The sequence below is a fragment of the Rissa tridactyla genome, chromosome 2, assembly GCF_028500815.1.
Source record: "Rissa tridactyla isolate bRisTri1 chromosome 2, bRisTri1.patW.cur.20221130, whole genome shotgun sequence".
Classification (NCBI taxonomy): Eukaryota; Metazoa; Chordata; class Aves; order Charadriiformes; family Laridae; genus Rissa; species Rissa tridactyla.
This window is the reverse complement of record NC_071467.1, coordinates 93,541,281-93,561,347: the sequence shown is the minus strand read 5'-3', so window position 1 is coordinate 93,561,347 and position 20,067 is coordinate 93,541,281. Positions and strand designations below refer to the sequence as shown.

General features: G+C 46.7%; 1 protein-coding gene across 9 annotated transcripts in view; it reads right to left on the bottom strand.

The window, feature by feature from the left end:
- Positions 1-20,067, bottom strand: part of RREB1 (ras responsive element binding protein 1) — a 124,959-nt gene that overhangs the window by 91,383 nt on the left and 13,509 nt on the right. The window contains exon 2 of one of the 9 annotated variants that reach the window (XM_054192626.1): positions 1,368-1,452. The exons of the other annotated variants lie outside the window; for them this stretch is intronic. The gene's annotated coding sequence lies outside the window, so the exon portion shown is untranslated. The remainder of the gene's footprint in view (positions 1-1,367; positions 1,453-20,067) is intronic. 9 annotated transcript variants of the gene reach the window in all.

The window sequence follows — 20,067 nt, the reverse complement described above, 5'->3', positions numbered from 1 at the left end:
CATCCTTTGATAAGGCACCTTGTTTTGTATAATCCTCTTCGTTTTTCAAAGTGCTAGACTTAAGACTGTCATGATCAGAAACACGTGCTTTATGCACTATGAGCAGGAGTGCAAAAAATCCCAGTTGTGTGGAATATTTATGTTACATATGGCAACATCCTATTTGTCAGCCGGTTACCAGGAGCTAAGGAATCTGTGTGGTACTAGCAAAGTTGCCTTGCAGCAGGGTGTTATAGCGAGCACGAACCAGACTATATATGGTATGTTTACTGAACGATTAGGCATAAACATGTTACAGAAGAAATGATGTCTTGTATCAGACGCTGGGCTTGCTGCTGCAAGGCAAACCGTCTTTGCTCGGAAAGGGGTTTGTCACATATTCCTCACACGCTCCTGGCTGCGGGTGCCAGTGAAACCTCTAGAAAAGAGGAACAGGTTACGCTGCAAGTAATGATTAACTGCACGGAGGACCAGCCCTCCAAGCTCCACCCGCCAGCATCCCCGTCTCCTTTGCTGCTCTTCCTCCCCGGCTACTTTTTCCGTCCGGGACTGTTCACAAGGGTAACCCGGTGGCGGAGGGCACAAAGGCACACACATGCAGGCAGCCGCATGCCGGGCAGAGCACCCTCCTCTACAGGATGACGGGCACGGACAAGTGCACCCTCTTTATTTCTTAAGAAACAGCCGGCAGCAGGCGAGCAGGCACCGCAATCCATCCGCCTGCCCCACGTTCAAACCCAGTGGGCACAGGACTATTTCATAACGGGGAGGAGGGGCGGGGGGAAATCCTGAAGGGCTGAGGGAGGAGGGTGTACTGAAGATGCCTTAAAGCACGGGAGAAGGTTCTTATCTGGCTTCAGCGTCCTGCCTAACCTGTTTTGTGGTATGTTCCGGTTAACCCTCCTTTTGGTTGAGTTTTTGGGGCGGGGGTGTGTGTGTGTGTTGGTTTTTTTTTTTGGGCAACCAGACCCAAGCTGCAGCCCCTTCTCTCCTCGGACTCTTTTCACGGTCCATCACACACCAGCACAAACACGGGCACACGAAGAGGAGACGCCAGAAAACAAAATGCCAAGTCCATCACAGCCTGAAACTGGACGCACAATTTCTTTACTGTCAGGAACTGGACCGTCCTTATCGACTCGCCAGGGCCACCAGCCTTTGAGTGCCAAACTTCCCGCCTTCGTCACTGCTTGTCTACGTTAGCAACTTCTGCAGCTCCTCAAAAAAACCCCAAAACTATGCAAAGTGGTAAGGGGGTGGGGAAACAAAGCAACTCCCCCCACCTCAAAACCACACACCCAGAAGACTGCACGCTGCGCAGATCTAACCAGGGTGCGCACCGTAGCGATCACAGCATCAGGACGTACCTGCATCACCACAGCAGATTTACGTCCTCATTGTGTACAGTACTCACAGGGTTAATGGACAGCCCGAAGATCAGAAATATACCTGCTAAGTAACAAAAGCATCAACTCAAAGCTGTGCTGGGTCGTTTTTGACAGGGGTTAAGCAGTTGGTAACGAGTGGCAAGAAGTTGGTGGTGGTTCAGTAGCCATTTTAAGCAGCAAACGTATTAATCATGGGAGTGCAGTAACAAACGAACGAGGAGCAAAAACATGGTACAGAAACAAGGAACCCCTAAAAGCTTAGCAACACTCATGCTCCCCTCCGTCGTATGTAAAATAGACTCAGAGAAGCCAACAAAGAAGAAAGATTATTATATGACCTCCAGAGCACAGCAAATCCCTCAGAGCAATGAGTGCTAGGCATCAGAAACTTCCTGGTTTCCAGGCCGTTGTTTCACATGTTTTCTGGGGAGTTTTCATGCTGTGGGAAAGATTTCTAAGTACACTGAAAGTAAGCCTGCAACATCCCCTTCCACTCCCACAGCAAGTATGCAGTCCATAAAAGATTAAAGTGTTGGAAACATATGCTTGAGCAAAGACTCCTCTTTTTTAAAAAAATCACATCAACAGTTTAGCACTTGATGCATTTTATCAAACTATTTTGCCACCCCTTTTTTAAGGCAGCAAGGGTTGGGGGGGGAAATGGAGCGAGAGCGCGTGAGACGCATGCAGTCTGTAACTTGAACACCGTTTTACAGATGTATTTACTATACTGCTTTTCTTTAGGGGCTTTTCAGGCCAGGGCAGCCTTTGTCTCTGCATGCTATACGCTAGCCAGCTCATAACAAATGAGCAATCACAGAGAAAGCAGATCTGGCCTCTTCTCTGAATCTGCTGGGATGCCGAGGCACGAAGATGTGCCTGAAAAACTTCTGTCTGTCCAGTTACGAATCCGATCAATCCCTTTGGTCACGCGAGCGCCTGAAGTCTGGTACAATTATTAACTGTGCTGCAGTCACATGAAAGAGAACAAGCTTCCCCCTCCCACCCTCATCCCGCGGGTAACATTATGTGGGCAGTGAATATATGAAGGAACATGGCGGGGGGGAGGGGGGCGGGGGGGGGGGGGAGCGGGGGGAGTGGAAACCTCCACAGAAAGGCTGCAAAACTGTACTTTTAAAAAATTATTTCTTTTTGGTGGATGATTACATTTCAGGCAAACCTGCCCGATGCTCACATTCATTTGGGTACCCAAAGGAGGGTGAGGTGGGGAATCCACATCTTCTCCACTCAGTACCGCCTTCTTTAAAGAGGGAAAATTAGAGGTGTTTCCAGTTTTCCCCATTTCTTAAACGCAACGATGATGAAGCATGGAAAGTATTTTTACTGAAGCATGAGTGGGCGATTTCTAAGCTGGTGAGGTTGGTTTGTAGGTGGGTTCTTATTTGCTGGAGGTTGCTTCTTATTTGCTGGAGGGAGGACTCAACAGGTATGAGACAGGAGAGAGAGGGAAAAGAGCCCACTGTGCTTCCGAGGAGGAAAACTCCTGGCATTGTGACAGATGAGACAGGCAGTGTGGACTAAAAGCCTAAGCTGCGATTCAGCCGCTGGGACCAGAGCTGCCTGCAACCTCCCTGCTTTACAGCCTGCGCTCGCCTAACTGAGAATGGGGATGGCACTTTCCAAAAGCTTTTTTTCAGGGCCGAGGGGGAAACGGCATGTGAACAGCGTGGTACCCGCGAACCCCCAGCCGCGCCTCCACCCCCTCCTCACGCACCCCCCAGTCCGCTAGAAGGCTGGTCTTGCATTATTTTAAGTATAAAACAAGCGTCACAGATGTATGCGTGTGCCGTAGAAACCCGTGCTGGGAAATATTAAAGACTGCATCTCAACTAGGACAGGAGCTGTGCTGGATGGCCACGCAGCCCCTCCGGCCTCCCCCAACATGTCCCAACCCACTGCAGCAGCCCGCAGCCACGAGCACCGTTTGAGCCGAAACCAGTGAATTACGCTGACCTTAAAGGGCGGGTAAGTGGGGAAGGCGGTGAGCACTACGTTCGACATCAGATGACATTTCCTAGACAAACTTAAGAATGTAAAGCTCAGAGCATCTTTAAGTGGTTACACCTATACAGTCTCCAGTCCTGCAGCTCTTAACAAGAAAAAGGGAGGGGGGGAAATACAGTGCGTTGATGACATACAATAAAACATAAACTTTCAAAGTGCTACGTGTATTTTCAGTTAAGTTACAACTGAGTATGTCCCCTTATAAAACAACTACATTTGTAATGTTATACCATGCATCCATTTCATAAAATATTTTAAAATGTGCTTTTGCCTCTGTCCGCCTACACAAAATAATGAAGAAATATCACTCATCAGGAACTCCCTAAGAAAAATAAAGCTTAAAATAGCATGGTACACTCACTGAGTAACATGTATTTCTGCAAAACTGCTGTTCTTCATATATTTTGCCTCTGAAAACTAGAAGTCTCACACGCGCACACACAAAAGACAGACAGACTGCTGCTGTGGACAAAATGGTGCCATTTAATACAAAAATCTGGTTTATGCATAGCCTGGCTGTAGTGCATGCTGGTCCCAAGTAGAGTGGGATGCAGCCGGTTATATCGAACAGTTGTGCCCTCGGCAACAAATGGTGCATTCATAAAACTGGGAAAGCCTCTGTCTAGGGGCTCGCAGCTCTGCAAGGGAAACAATCGCTTGCTGACATTTTCTGAGGGAGGGTACGGCGAAAAGAGGTTGAGGGGGAGAAGTATGATCTGCAGGAAAGTTATGTACAGAGGAAAGACCAAAGTACAAAGGGAAAAACCCCAATCGGCCATTGAATTACCTTTGCACTCTTCTCTGCGTTAGCTAGGCTCTAACAAAAAGAGCAAGGCCACCTGAAAAAGACATGCGCTTGGAAAACACTTGGCCAGTCAAGAGTAGAGAAGAAAGTGAAGAAGGAAAGAAAAAAAAGCTTTCTTGTAGAACGCTGGCCCATGAAGAAGCGACCGACATCACGCAGGCTGCAGCACACAAAGCCGCATCTGACAGGCAGTTTCTCACAAGTTTCTTGCCCTTGCCTTTATTAGCTATGCCACCTCCACACTGGTAACTAAAAGCCAACATCTGGTGCTAGCTAAATGTCAGCACAGACAATCCCTTTAATAAAAATTTAAAGAGTCTGGGTCCCAACGAGGAAGTCATTAGTGCTTTGAATGTTAAGACCCTACACGAGAGCTGCAAGACTGAAACAATCCAGGCTTTTAAGCCGGGCAGAGCAGTGACTTGGGCGAGCATGAGGCCACCTCTCCAGGCCCCCTGCCACCTCCCCACCGGGGATGCTCAGCTCGCAGCCACCAGCCCACATGTAGGGAACCCATCTGGAGGGTTCACCTGGTCAACACCCCGCGCTGGGGAGCCCAGACCGGGCTACGGATGCCCAGATCCTGCTACAGGAGGGTAGCATGACGTGCAGCCTGCCCTTGGCCCAGGAAGCTCCGGCTCCCGAAGCAGAAATGCCAGGCACCATTGCCTGACCCAAACACACCTGCATCTGCATCGCTGAAGCTGAATCCTGCTTGCCCCCAAGATACACAAAACACCCACGCAAGTCAACATGAAAGTGCTCCTAAATGGCAGCTAAGCAGCATGGCTTATTAATGAATACCTGTCACCTGCTCCGTTCTACTGAGCTCAGTAATTAAACAAACACCCTCCCCTCGCCCCCCAAATCGCACCCGGTAACTGAAGTTCAGTGGGAGAGACAGTGGACATTTCTGTAAGAGTAGAAATTAATCAAAGCCCACCTGCACCTTGATAGGAAATAAAAACAAGCCTCCCCAGCCACTCCTGGCAGCCCCAAGGCTGCGGTGGGGCACCCACCCTGTGTCCTCCTGGCACGCACGAGGCACAGACGTCTCTCACATCTCACCCAACAAAAATCTTCTACCAAGCCAAACCTGACCACAACAGTTTGGGAGTAATGAGAGTGTCTTCCCCAGCCAGGGGGAGTCCAGCTGAAGCAGAAAGAACAGAAAATTTGTATACTGGTTGACAGAATGAGTCCCTTTACTAAATTAGGTGCATTTGTATGTTAGAGATGCAAGAGAGTACTCTTGCACTGAAGCCTTTGCAAGGGTATCTAAAAAGGCGACACAAGTAATTCTTTCTGCCCACGGTGCATTTAACGGTCCTCTGAGAACCTTTTATGACACAATTTCAGAGGGGAACAGGACTGTGGTCTCACAGACTGACAGTGCAAGTATTTTTCCACGGAGGTTTAAAAAAAAAAAAAAAAAAAAAAGGGCAAAACAGGACAAGCGGTTCTTCAAGAGCGAGCCCTTCCTGCACCTCAGCGCTAAGAGCAGGCAAAAGCTGTGGGTCTGCTGGAGGCGAGGAATAAATGCTGGAAGCGGGCACGGCCAGCTACAGCAGAGAGAACTGAGCAGAAGCTATTGAAGCGCTGGAGAATGAATGGTAATGTTTTTGTTTACCAGCTGTGCAGTGTAAATGATTGCTATTGCAATAAAGTTTGCACTGTTATTTGCATAAATAATTTCAATAAAACCGTATGAAAAGCCACTTCATTAGTGCCGGTTATCAGTTGGAGACCTACAGCAAATACAGAACTGCAAAGGCTTTTGCAGAGGCATCAAAGTAATCTAAAAATCGTCCTTCTTTATTCCTTGGTCAGTTTCCAGGCAAAGCAAAAGTTTACACACACACTTAATGTTTTGTACATGCTCTCATTAAACTTGCCCTTAGTACTAACTGAATGCATTTTATAATTCAAGTTGCACACATGATCTTGTTTCCCTCCATTGACTTGACAAAGGCTTCTACTACAACACACAACTGACTTATTAGGAAAGGAAGTTTTGTTTGTTTGTTTTTGTTTTAAATTTGGAGCAGGCAAAAGCACCTGGAAAGCTGTGGAAGAACATCAACAGAGTTAAGAAGAAAATTACATCCCAGCCTCCTGAAAAAGCTTTAAAATAAAGCTCTTTGGGAAGTTTGCGAATAAGAGATGAACAAAGAAGTTCTCAATTTGAGAAATGTCTGTCCTTTGAACACTGAGTCACAGAATACAAGTCTCCACATCACCTTGCAAGAGAAAAACAAAAAATAAATCCTGCCTGAAATGTGTCACTTTTCGCTACTGTTTACTTTGTTTGTTTGTAGTGGTTTGGTAAAATCCCACAAATATTTAAGACCAAAACCACAGTCCGTATTTTATACTTAGATGAACTGCGGCATCTTCCAAGAGGCTGTAATTGCAAGCCTGCATCTAAAGCTTCTCAGCCTCTGCCACCCCAAGGACCACGTAGCCTCAGGAGGAAGAAGAACACGGGCCACCGCTGCAGCCCTGGTGGTGGCCCTCCTCCATGCACTGGCCTGGCCACCCAGCAGCTCAACTCAAGTGACGTTAGAGCTGAACCCTTGCATGTTCCACGACAAGGGATGGCTTTGAGTTGGACAGCTGATGTCTGTAGTTAAAATTTAAATCCACCACCAAAGTCCTTTCTTGTCTCTCTTTCATCTCCCAGTTGATCCAGGTGGAACGAACAGGGATTTACCTCCTGTGCCGATGCTTCAAGTATCAGCCCTTATTTAAATCAGTACAGAATGCAGTAGGGAAAGGAGCCCGAAGGTTTCTAACCAGGTGTTGAACACCATGACCACCTCACACCCCCGCCCCACAAATGCTTAACTGCTGAATGAGATTCCTTTCGTTTCCTGCTCTGAATCATCTGTGTCACCACAAAGATGAGATTTTTAACTGTGCGCACACGTTTCTTATTTGAGGGGCATGCAGTGGAGGGTGTTTCTCAAACTACTGTCAGATCAGCCACAGACGGTTTGGATTTCTTCTGTGTTTGATGTATCATTTAAGTAAATCTGTGTTTTTCCAATGAGGTACAACCTTTCAATGATGCTGTTTTCTAGGAAACATGCAGGTGAGCGCTGCTGCTTCTTTCTTTTGCAAAGTATTATTTGAATGGAGCTAGGAGGGACAGGATATGCTGATTTGCACAATTAAAAATAACTTACAATTTGAACTCCGGCATCAGATGCTTCAAGAAATTTCATTAGGGCAGGTCACATGCTCTTTTAGAAATGCTTTTTTTCCACACCTCAACTTAAAATCACCTCACTAATTTACCTGCAATTTACCTCACTTCCATTGCTAAGCTGATCAACTATTTTTTAAATCACTGCAGCAATTCACTTTGCAGCAAAATTAGCAGCACTGCACCCCTCAAAAGGAATAAAGAAACATCCAAGAGAAACAACCAAGAGAAAGAAAGGTGAGGCAAAATGCTAAATCACAGTTCCTTAACCACCCTTGCTAGCCAGGATGGCTTTGTATCATTGCTTCATGCAGGCAGGGAGGGGAGGAAACTGTGATCTCTTGCTGCCTGCCCTTGGCTGTGCGAAGTCAGTGTGAGCTTTGTGGATGCTGGGTAGGAGCAGGCCCCTATAAAGATGCGACAAGCGAGAGCGAAGATCACACTCTGCTCCCTGGATTGATCTGAGTCACGAGGAGTTCATGCTGTCAGTCAGCAAGAGCGCAAGGAGGGCTGATGTGTTCTGGTCATCTCACTAGAGGAGAAGAAAAATTAGAGATGCACGTCCTCCTTGCATCCCACGTACTCTTGCATGGATGAAAGCTTAAGGACAAGAACCATGTTTTTCATGTGGGCCTACTTTTTCCACAAAGTCTTGTCAGCCTTCTCCACCCCTTACTTTAATAAAGAAAGACCTACCATCCCTTTGACCTTGGACTTGTTCATTTTCTCTGTCTCCCTCAGTACATGCTCTTTGCTAACCATTCAGCATGCTGCGAGCCCTGATAAAAGTGGTTAATGTTTACTGAAACCTGCACATGAACTGTACTAAACCTGATGCGGGGGGAGGCAAAGTTCTGCTAGCAGCATCCATGACCAATTAAAAAAAGTGTTGGTTTGGTTTTCTTTTTAAACTCCCCCCTCCCACTAAAAAGCTGCATCAGTAGATGGGCAGGCAGCGCTGAGAGAGGACTGAAAAAATGCTCCTAGTCCATCCACCTAGACACTTCAGAATAAGTCACTGTTCTGAGTATCACAGGCCTTCCAAGAATACACAAAAGCAATGAAAGAACTCACCACTCAGGTTCTCTTTCGGGAGGATGCATACTTTATCCCCGAAGAACGGTTTTCCAAAACAATCTGAAAACCTGCAAGTCTAGAAACACTGCTAGGCGTTCCTTTCTAGCTCTCCTTGTGGGAAGTCCATACACCCTTGCTTGAGCAGTCTTCAAAACATCCTCTTAATAAAGTGAAAAGGCAGGATATTACTACTGTAAACTCAAACTACAACTAACAGTTGATCAGTAGGTTTGAGAAACCTTAAATTTGCCTTAATTTCTTCTCATCAGAGACACATCCTTAGAAATATTCATGTGTTTCAGTAGCTGTACCCGTGTACTATTTAGGAAGAATGTTCTGTAGTGTAAACCAAATGTAAGCATCACCCTTTCTTAGCTTCCTGGCATTTTCTCCCTCTCTATTCTAATAACCAGCCCAGAGAGCTCTAACAAACAGCTCTTTCCTCCCTCCCACTGTCTCTGGTGACAGTGGGATGCTCTCAGGTGTGGAAAGCCCTTTTTTCTTCTTTTTTTTTTATTTTTTGTACTAGAGGGCAGCAACAGCGCCATAGTCACCTTGGAAACAACCATCACCCACTGTTTACAGAACAAACAATGGTACCTTTTCAGCCAGCGCGAGGCAGGCAGGGCAAGGGGCAGCCAAGCAATTCTGGGACTTACAGGAGTGTTAACATATTGCATTCATTCAGTGCGTCAAAAAATAGTTCAGCACGAGAAGCAAGGCGCTCTCAAAGTGAGAGCCTTTGGCTGGAAACCACAGACAAGTGCACGGGGCTCAGAAGGTCAAACAAGTCTCCCAAGTCAGCAGCGAGGTCTTTTCCTCTGATTTTTTTACTTGCCCTCCTGTTCCCCTCTCTCATACACACAGAAGGAAGAAAAACGCACCTATTTAAACTGATCTTATCCTTGAAAAGTCAAGTGTTCAGCTTCCAAGTAGCACTCGCTGAAGTTTTCTCAGTGTGCCAAAATATTTTAAAGAACTGTTTACCCGCACTTGTAGTGCTTTGTACCCAATGCATCAAGAGCCGTTTCCAGAAGCGTTCCTTGTGAAGTTAGCGAGAATTGCGGTTATTCAGCATTTCAGACCCTCTGCCTAAGCACTCAAGCAGTTATGTACCCCTCTCCTTTCAAAATAATTCCATTTTCATAGAGCCACGGACAATCTGACTGCTTTAAAAAACAGATGATGTGCATCTGGCTTAACAGTAACTTCTGAGTGGCTTCCTATCTCCTGGAGACTTTTTCCGCTGCTCAACAAAAAAAACACCGCCAAACAAGCCTTTTTACCTGCAACAAGCAGGGAAAAAAGCTAGATGTTTATGGATTCAGGTTTTATCAATTTTAACACCCTCTCACGAGGCGCTCGCTCTTGCGGCTGGTCGCAAGTGGAGCGTTTAAAGCAGAACAGAGACTGAGGCATCTCTGGGATACGTTAGGGCTTTATAACCTTCCCACACCAGTGAGCAGACACCTACGTCGTTGAGACATCCAGCTGCCCAGCTCATCGGCAAGGCCACTCGGCAAAGGATTGCGAGGCCCTCCTATGAAATCATGCCACTGTGTTTGACTTGTGGATGAAAGAGCATCCAGGTGTGCTGGGAAGGAGTGGCAGGCACAACACACCCAGCTGAGAACTGCACCGAGGTGACGAGAGCTGCACAAAAGTACAATAAAGCAACTCCTGGGTGAGATCTGTAGATTTCCACATCACAATATAAACATTTTCCTACAGCCTTCACTCGTCTTCCATGCTGCACTCAGCATTGCGGGGAGGGGGGGGAGGGAAGGCAAATCATCTTAATTAGACCATTAGAAACACTGACTGGTGCTGTGCTGCTAACTAAAGCCTCCGGCAGGCTTGTCCATGTGGGCCAGACAGGTTCACTCACGACTACAACCATGGTAGCTCAGTTGAGTCAGATTAACATTACTAAAAAATCTATCTTAATGTTCATTAGGATGCAGGTTAACACATTAACTGGTCTCGCGCAGCCACAAACACGGCTTTGGACACGGGAGGCTGTACCTGAAGGAGCATCAAGAGGCCTTTTTTTTTTTTTTTTTAATTGTGTTCAGCCAACTCATTTGACCTCAAACAATTGAGACACACGCCCTTTTTGCCTGTCAGGACAGGGTCCTTCCCTGTCTTTCACTGCTGGAACAGGAGAAGTAAAATAGGTCTAGAGGTGATTCACATGCAGCCCATCCTTCACTTACTCCTAATGCGGGGTGAAGGGGAGGGAAGCACACGGGTGAAAAGTCGCAGCTGTTCCAAGGCTGTTCCCACTTTACGGCACGTGATTTATGGAAAACAAAACAAGAAGAACAGAAAAATAGGATTTGAACATTACCAAGCTGAAAGAATCATTATAAATACCTCCTGCTCTGTGTAAGGGCTACCCTGGGCTCCATCTGCCTTCAAGGCCAAGAAAGGAAACATTAAACTTGAACAGCAGCCAGAATTCACTGTCTACTCTCCTAACAGCGCCGGGCCGTACTTAAGACGGGGAAGTCTCTACCTGTGGCAGGCCAGCAGGCAGCGCCTCGGCCGAGCCCTGCTGCTGCTGCTGCTGCTGCTGCTGCTGCCGCCGCCGCCGCCGCCGCCGCCTCTGCCCTTCGTACCCTCACCCTGAGCTCCAGCTGGAGCCTGGCAGCAGGACAAACACACACTCTTGGGCTGCCCTGTCCCGGACCATCCGCGAGCAGCACCAAGTTTGGAGGGGAACGCGCCCCTCGCGCCCCAGCAACAGGCTCTGACTATTTTAAAGGCAAGAGGCGCCCGCTCCGGAAGGCCCTGACTCAGCGGGCGAGGAAGGCACGGGTACCAGTCAGACGGGAAGGCTCTCCCGCACAGGACGGACAGCCTTCCAGCGGGCTGGGGTTGCTATTCCAGGCCTGGCACCAACACGTTTTAAACAAACAAGGGACAATGCAACGTGCGTCCCCTTCGCTGGGGCATCACCACAAAAAACTTCGCCGGGGCCAGGCCGCAGCCACGGACGGGCCTCCCTGCCCCAGGAGCGATGGGGAGGCAGGAGCAGCAGAGCCGCAGGGCCGGCCCTTCCCCTCCCTTCCCCCCCAGCGCAGCCACCCCCACCCTCCAGGAGCTCTATCGCAAATCCCCAGGCCGTGCCGACTGCCAGCTGACATAACTGTTTAGTCAGCAACCAGGGAGAGAGGAGCGGCCGGCCGCCCCCCTCCATCCTTCTTCCTCGGCTCCTTCCCCTGGTACCTTTCCTGGCCGCCAGCAGGGAAAGAATCTCCGCTCCCCAACCCCTCCCGGCCTCCCCTCCAAGTAGTCAGTTTTCCAAAAAGTTTGTCGAGCTTTGCACATCGCGTTGGGGATGTTCTGGGTTTTTTTATTATTATTATTACTATTATTTTCTTTCTTTTCTTCCCCCCCACCCGCTTCGGTGCTTTGTGTAACCCTCTTTCACCACCCTGCCCCATCCCCCAGGCGAGAGAGAGGAGATGCAGGAGCCCGGCTCCTGCTCCAGCGGCGACTTCCTCCATTTGCCGTGAGAACGTGGCCGGGGCCAGCCCCGCGGCCCGCGCCGCCCCGCAGAGGAAGCGCAACATAATAGCCAGGCCCCAGGTGCCAAGGTTAGCCTGTCCTCTTCCTCTCTCGCCCCGACATCACTCCCGCTCCTTTCCAACACCAGCCTCCCCAAGAGCGAGGGCTTAAAAGCCGGGCTAAACTTAAGAACCAAAAAAAACCCAATACCACCGAAACGCTGAAGCCTGATGAAGCACCACACGGCTGTTGCACACTAAAACTTACACGTGTTTCGGAAAGGTCTAGCTTTTTTTTTTTTTTTTAATGGAGAGAAAAGTCAGGCCTCATCCGTGCACGCAAAAAGCTGAAGGACTTTAAAGCGTACCTTCTTCGGTCAGAGAAGCCCAGCCCTCGCTAGCAAGGCAGCAGCACTATCGGCCTACGAAAACTGCCCATGCCAGCTTTCTGCAACAACTACAGCAGTACAAATGTCTCAGCTGAAAGGAAAACCGTATCCCCCGTTATTCCCAGGCTGGAATAACAAAGAGCCTGGGCAAAAGGCAAGGATTTAGCCTGCAAGGGAGATGGATGGAGGTCATCACCCCAACGCCATCTCTCAGAGCAGCGAGGACACAGTATCCACCCTCCACTCCGACACCACCTGCGTAACTGAACACATGATGTTTTGGGTTTTTTTTTTCAAAAATAGGTTTTAATGGAAAGCTTCACAATGTATTACACCTTTCTCTCATCAGTTTGCCTGCATGGTTCCAAAGTGTGCACTGACTTACTCCAAAGTGCAAATACTCATAGTGTCGAGTCATTGGAGGGAAGCTGCTACACTGGCTTGTTTCGCAAAATCCTCTGCCTTTCCAGGTGCAAGGAGAGGAGATTAAAAGATGCAACTATGCCCTAGGTGTTATGATGCTATCCATAGTTTACGCAGAAACAACACGTCCTGTGCTGACATCCCTAAAACAAAAGGTTATTTATTCAGCTTATGCAAAACTCTATTTCATGGTGAAAAACGGCAATCTTCCCTTTCCTCCTCTCTTCCCCATAAAAAAAATATACGCATGCTCTTTTTTTGCATTTCCTCCCAGCTGGGTATCCGTGCAACTGACTGCAATTCATCTGATTACTAAACTGTAGAATAACTGAGAAAACTGAAGAGTTAGTGACCTGTCTCAGTTTATCATATTGTGAATATAAGGAGTTACTGAAAGAAAAAAACCAACCCTACAAATAGTCTCCAAATAACTAAGCAACGGTGAGGACTGAAATTCCCTAGAAAAGAACGTTTTAAGTTCAGAACTCCTTAATTCACTCTTCCACGCTTCAGCGCTAAAACCTCACATTCTACACAGGCTGCCTGCTGCCAAGAGATAGACAGCTGCAACACGTAGACACAAAAAGGAGGTGTCTTTTGGCTGGAGTTTTAGATTTCTACATGCTGCCCTGTTTTACATGCTACTCCCCCGAACAGTTATAAAAAAATGACTTCAGAAATTTAAAAACAAGTGGACTATTGTAACTGATGATAACTGCTGATAGAGCCTGTATCAAGTGTGCAGATGCCATAAAGCCCCTTCAAGGTCCACGTTCATTTGCAACACGACAATTTTCTTGGAAATGTGCTCTTGCGGTTATTGTACTCACGTGGCCTTTAGCATATGTTTCGTTTCATATCATATAACATAAGTCTGGGCATGCCAATAAAACCTACATCAGTCTTCACGATTGTTTTCTTTAAGCTGGTATCTCTGTGCAGTGATTGATACTCTGCTCCTGGCCACACAAATGGACTTCTTCCACAAAAGACGCTTCACCGACACTGGCAAAGTTGCACCAGATTTGTACCAGTTCAGCCAGCATAAAACCTGGACCACAATCTTACATGATGAAACATGATCTCCTTACACAATATCAAGCGTAATTAAGAAAGATACTCTCTTAAGATGGAAATTAATTTGGGAGCAGAAAGAACATCTAAAGGAGACACAATTTACAGAAGCAACAGAATTTTTGCACAGCTAACACAATCAAGAGATTTGCATCAAGAGAGCAGACAGAGAATGTGTGGTAAGGTGGGAAGACGAGACTATCTTCACAGCTGAAACTCTCAAGCCTCTTGATGCAAACAGCATGTAGTTTTGTGCCGCTTGCACTGAGGGTCAACACCTCTCCAGAAGCTCTTCCCCTTCCTCCAGCTGCTCATGCCCATGCCAGGGAAAGCCTAGGGTTTGCTTCCCCTATAGTGACCAAACCAAAAGTTGGTGAGGTGTGACTGTTGAAAGACAGAAAAAAAAAAGAAAGAGGACTGGCTACCCAGATAATTTTAGAGATAAGGCTTACAGAGAAACCCCACAAACCCTTGTATCAGCATCTCTGAAGAGGAGGTGAGTTAAAGTACAACAAGAGGAACGAACTGCTAGAGGTGAGGGGGTAAACAAATTACGAAAACCAAAAACAAACCCCCCTCCCTAAGCTGGTTTTGCTGTCGATGCTAAACTGCTTCTTCATCCTATGATGTCAAATGCATATTTAGGTTGCCAAGGACAATTCTGAAGTCACTAATTCAACAACATTACAAATTTTTCTAGTTTTCCAGGCAAAGACACATCAGAAAGGGGAAAGCTGGGAGGAAATACCTAAATATCAAAAGACTCTTAAGAAAAAGGCGGCTTCAAAGAGATAACAAACATTGCACACAGATCTCCACTGAGATTTTTCCCTTTGCATTGTTTGTAGTCACATACCTGGAAGAATACTTGCCTTGAAGTGGTGGTGGGGGAAAGCATTAAATACAAGTGGTGTTAAATACAACCTTTGAAGGCAAACACCACAATGTACCTGAAAGACAGGGGCAAGTGGGAAAAGCAAAAGGGGTGGTAGGGGAAAGTGACTCTATTAACAGAGGCCTGCCACTCTTTCAGTACAGTTACTGGCACCATAGTACAAAGATAACCATGAACTGACAGTAAACATGGAATGAATGCTCACTCTTACCTTCAACGAAGCTGGAAGCCAGAATGCAGGTAAGAATACAAGTTAAAAAGGAAGCATCTTCAAAAATAAACCCCCAAAAAATGGCTGTGGTGTTTTTTCAACACTGCAACTCCAAGCCAGCAAAGACCCTAAGCCCAAAACCAGAGCAGATGCAGTTCCTATATACGAGGACAGATAAACAGACACTGCTAATGACCCCCCACTTATGCGGCAGAGCTCGGATAAGGCTCTGTGTGCAAGAATTAATCAACCCAGCAACACTGGTGCATGGATTCCAGGATCCATCCTAGCAAGCAATGCCTCCTGTTTCACCCAATCATAGAATCATTTAGGTTGGAAAAGACCCCTGGGATCATCGAGTCCAACCATCAACCCCACTCTGCGAAGTTCTCTCCTACACCGTATCCCCTAACACCACATTTAAACGACTCTTAAACACATTCAGGGATGGTGACTCCACCACCTCCCTGGGCAGCCTATTCCAGTGTCTGACCACTCTTTCTGTGAAGAATTTTTTCCTAATGTCCAGTCTAAACCTACCCTGTTGCAGCTGACTGAGGTTGATTTGAGGCCCCCGCAAAGATAAACTGGCAAAAAGGCATTCCACTCGATTCTTCCACTTTTCCTCCCGGCCCCTGCTTTGCTACAAAGACGTGATGGTGTTGATGGTTTTAGCACCAGTCTTTTTAATGACGGACTTTTAAAATCTGTCCTATCTGCACTGCAATCGGAAGTCCTGGCCTCCTCTGCTGTGTCTTCTCCACTGCTTCCTTGTGCCACCACAACTGAATCAGCTGCAGAGCAAGTCAGATTAGAGAACTCATCCAGCCAAAACTGAACATTCGAAAGGCAGGGGGACAAATACAGGAAGTCCTTATTAGCTTTGTGGCCTAGCGCTTTAGGACACACCTTCAAGGTATTTAAGATCTTTAATACTTAGGATATGCACCCTAAGAAAAAAGGCAGTTAAGAAGAAATTACTTCTACTTAAAGCAACATAAACATGTCCTACTGCTTACACATACACAGTGACTTTATGCTAGCTTTTAGGCTTTCCTCATCTAACACCCAAAAGCAGAGAGACACCTGCAAAGCACATGCCATGCTAGGGCTCCATTCCTTGGTCCTCGTGTGGCCTTTAGGATACTAAATTTAAATTTAGGATATGAAATGTGTAGAGCAGCAGCAGAGCAATACAAGACAAGCTCTGAATTCAACAGTCAGAACTACAACCACAACTTGATAGTTTAAAAGGACAGCCCCTGCCTCATTTCTCCAAACAAATATGCTAGCTACTTCCAAACACTATAAAATTCACAGAGCCCCACAAAGTACAGCATTAAGTGCTGAAGAGCTTATTAGAATGGTTTTATACACAGCAACATGGAAAGATTATCATTATAAATCAGTACTACACGATGAACAGGGCTTGTTTCTCCTAAGACCACTATATTTCATCAGTCCTGAGAGGCTTAATAAAGGGAATAAGTAACCTAGATAAAGCTGATTTCTCACTGTGAAAGGCTTTCTTTACCAAAAGGTTTGAAATCGCTAGCATCACCCTTCATATTACTTGCAACTAAGTTCACAGTTCTGGCAAGTCGGAATAAAGTTTTTCATCAGCTAAACACAAATCAAGCAGCATGCATCATTCGGTGGGCAGGTTAAGGTAGGGCTTTAAAAGCCAAGGGTCCTTTTTAGGCTATGTCAGTACTGAAGAATGCGCAGGACTTCACAGAGAAAGAAAGGGGTTAGCATGACCTGATCTAAACCTCTCCTTTCTCACTCTGCACTTCAGAAGCAGCTGCATTTCAGTAGCATTGTAGGCACCGATTTGTAAAGCGCCCTGGGAGCCATCTAACTTAAGTAAATACTAGCAGTATGATTAGTACTGAAGCAAAACTCTTTTGGCCACAAGAATTAAAATCTCCAAGTCCAGCACCACAGAGCAGTCCTACAGGTGGACAAGTGGGTTGGCAGACTACCAAAAAAAGGGGATGGGAGCAGAATAGAGTTACATCAAGAAATATTCTCCTTCAAGGAGTTCAAACCAATTCCTCTGATACTTGCCAAGACCAAACAGATGGGTGAATCCTAGTTATCATTCCATATAAGCAGTCAAGCATTTGGATGAGGAAAGCAGGCAAACTTTTTTTCGTGAGTAGTATCACTTGGTTTGGGTGAAATATCCCCAGAAAATACCCCCAGAGCTGGCAAGTACGAATGCTCCTTGTCTCTGGATAAGTTGCATTCACTAAGGTTTTAGATACGCAGGGTGTGCTTCAGGCTGCCATCTGTAGGGGGTGGAAAAAAACTAAGTGGAGGGATACATGGCCGGTGCTCTTAGAAACCAGTAGTGTATTTGGGAAAGAAGGCAGAGAGCAAAGTACCCTGTAAGCAAGCAGTTCTCAAGCAATTGGGATAGAAGCAGCCAAGCCAGACCTGCAAACACCCTCACCAATCAGCATCTTCTGCCTGTAACCTGCCAACACTGAGAAAGTTTCCCAAAAAAGCTGCTGGAGAATCCTGGCAGCACCTGGAAATCTTTAAGCCTGTCCAAGTATATGTCTTACAGCAATAAATATGTAGGCAAATAAAGTACTTCTGGCATATGCCTGTGATAGATGTTAACACGGCAAACTGTAGCTCTAACAAGTGTTCAGTGAACAACGTAATCAAAAGCATGGAACAGCTTCTGCATAATAACTGATACTCAGACCCAACCCGGAAAGAAGGCCACAGAGGTGATACAGCAGAAGTCCACAAAGTCCTGAAAGGTATGGAGAAGGTCAGTTGTGAATGATTACTAGCTATTTCCCATAGTAAAAGTCCTAAATGGTATCAAGTGGAAGCATCAAATGGGCAGGTTTAGAAGGTTGTTTTTTCACCTCCCCTCCAACAAAGCATGTAGTTAAACTGCAGAACTCACCACCACAACATGCCGAATGTCTGTACAGGTTCAAAAAGCTGCTGGACAAGTTCAGAAAAAAGGACTGTTGAACCTAAATACTGAACCTATATAAAAACCCTTTGGCTCAGGAGACTCCAGAAGCTGCATGTTGCTGGTAGATTTTACTAGGAAAGCATCATTAATAGGTGCCCTTTTGCCATATTCTGTTTTGATAAATCTCCATCAATCAGCATGCTGGGCTAGATGGGCTTTTGGCCTGACTTGGTATTAGACACAAGCAGGACTCCTTCTAGTTTTCAGTTTTGCAGGCAAAAAATGCAGTATGACTTACTCCACAGGACTAAAAAACCTTCCGCCATGCAACCGGAGGCATTTCTGTCAGCTTGAAGTGGCATTCCCCACTCTGAACCCAAGTTTTAATGGAGAAGCAGGTACCAGGAACTGCTCATTCCAGGACAGGGCAGTCCTGAAGAAACATCGCTGGAGCCACAGCTTCAGCATGATTCAGGTCAGGGTGATTTCAGAGGTTACTCTACCATGGCTGCCTTCCCTGTCTGGCGGCCAGAGGTTACCACACTTGCAGCAGAGACGTGTCCAACTCCAGAGCTGCCCGTAATTGAAGTTCTAACTACCACTCGCTACAGCTGAATCACAGCGAACTCCGAAGGGCACCGCTTGGGAGGGAAGAGACACATCCACACTTCTGCCTTCTCTGCAACACTGACCCAAGGTTAGAGCAGAGCAGCAGGACGAGAAACCTCTGAAAACACTGAAGCCATTTCTGCAGCAAACATCTGCCCGAGGCCCTCACCTGGGCAGTGAGCACAGGCACGCTTACTTCCAGGCCTTTGGGCAGGGACAGTGGCTAGAGGCATGTCTGTGGACCACCTCCAGCAGAAGAGTCCAGCACAGAGCCAGGCCTCTTGTTGGTACTGCCACAGGCCATATTAACTTGTCGCCTTCAATATGCATCCAGCAGAGTTCAGGTCATGGATTTGTTGGAAGTTCATCACTTATTCAGGCTTTTGTGTGAGAGGTCATTGCTGTCAAACTGTCTGCTTTCACAAGTACAAAAGCTCATGTTAAAATGTAAATACTTACAGGTGTTCCACCAGGCACTCAAGATGAAAGTCAGAGCAAATATATTAGCCCTAGCCATATTTTACAACGCTGGGAGTACTTGAATGTCATCTGTTTGTGAACCAAGGTTTTTATGTGGATTCATCTGCCTAGACAGGAAGCATGATCTAACAGTGAAGACACAGGACTGGATTTAGAGCATTTGGGCTCTTTTTCTGCCTCTGTTACTGTCTCCCTCTATGACCTTCAGTAAATAAATTCTTCATGCCACTGTCCCAGTTGAAAAGAACATGAATAGATGCTTACTCAGTCCCATACAACTGCTGTGACCCTGTGTCATTTTGGCTAATTACTACAAGAATTCTGGAATGATATAGGAAATGTTAATCCAACTCGTGAAGTTAACCTGAGTCAAGAAAAAGCAAAAGCCTTATAAAAAAGCACAACGCCCTCCTCCCCAAAAGCCTGCGTTACACTGTTTGTTTTTCAAGACGGAATCTCTGCAACTTGTTATTACATTGGCCTTGATGGAGACAGCATTTTGCAAATTCAGCTTTGCAACAAGCCCGGATAGGCTGGCTTACCCGTCGCCTAGATTTGTGCACTGCATACCACTTGCAAGCAATTCAAGCACGACTTCTGTGTTGGGGTAACACCACAAGACTAGCAGCAGGGCGATGCTGGCACAGGCCTACTGGGAAAAATCAGCTCCCCAGCTGTGGGAAGAAGGAAAGCCGGCGGAGGCTGCAATCACCACGTCACCCTGGAATCCAGTTTCATGTCCAGTCCAACCTCGTTCTGTGATTGAGCTGCACAGTTCTGGAAAAGCTGGTATCCTCTTCCCTCAGCACTTCCAGCTACACGTCAGATTCTCTTGCAACTTTCCGAAACTACTGTATTAGCTATTAAGTTGGAAGAAGTCATCTCGGGCCCGAGAGGAACTCGCATTCATTCAGTTCAGTACCTTACCTATCACAGGAGTAATTCTGCACTGTGCATCCCATGTCACGGAGGTGCCCCACCACCCTTAACCACCCAGAGGCTCTCACCATCAGGGACCCTTGGTATC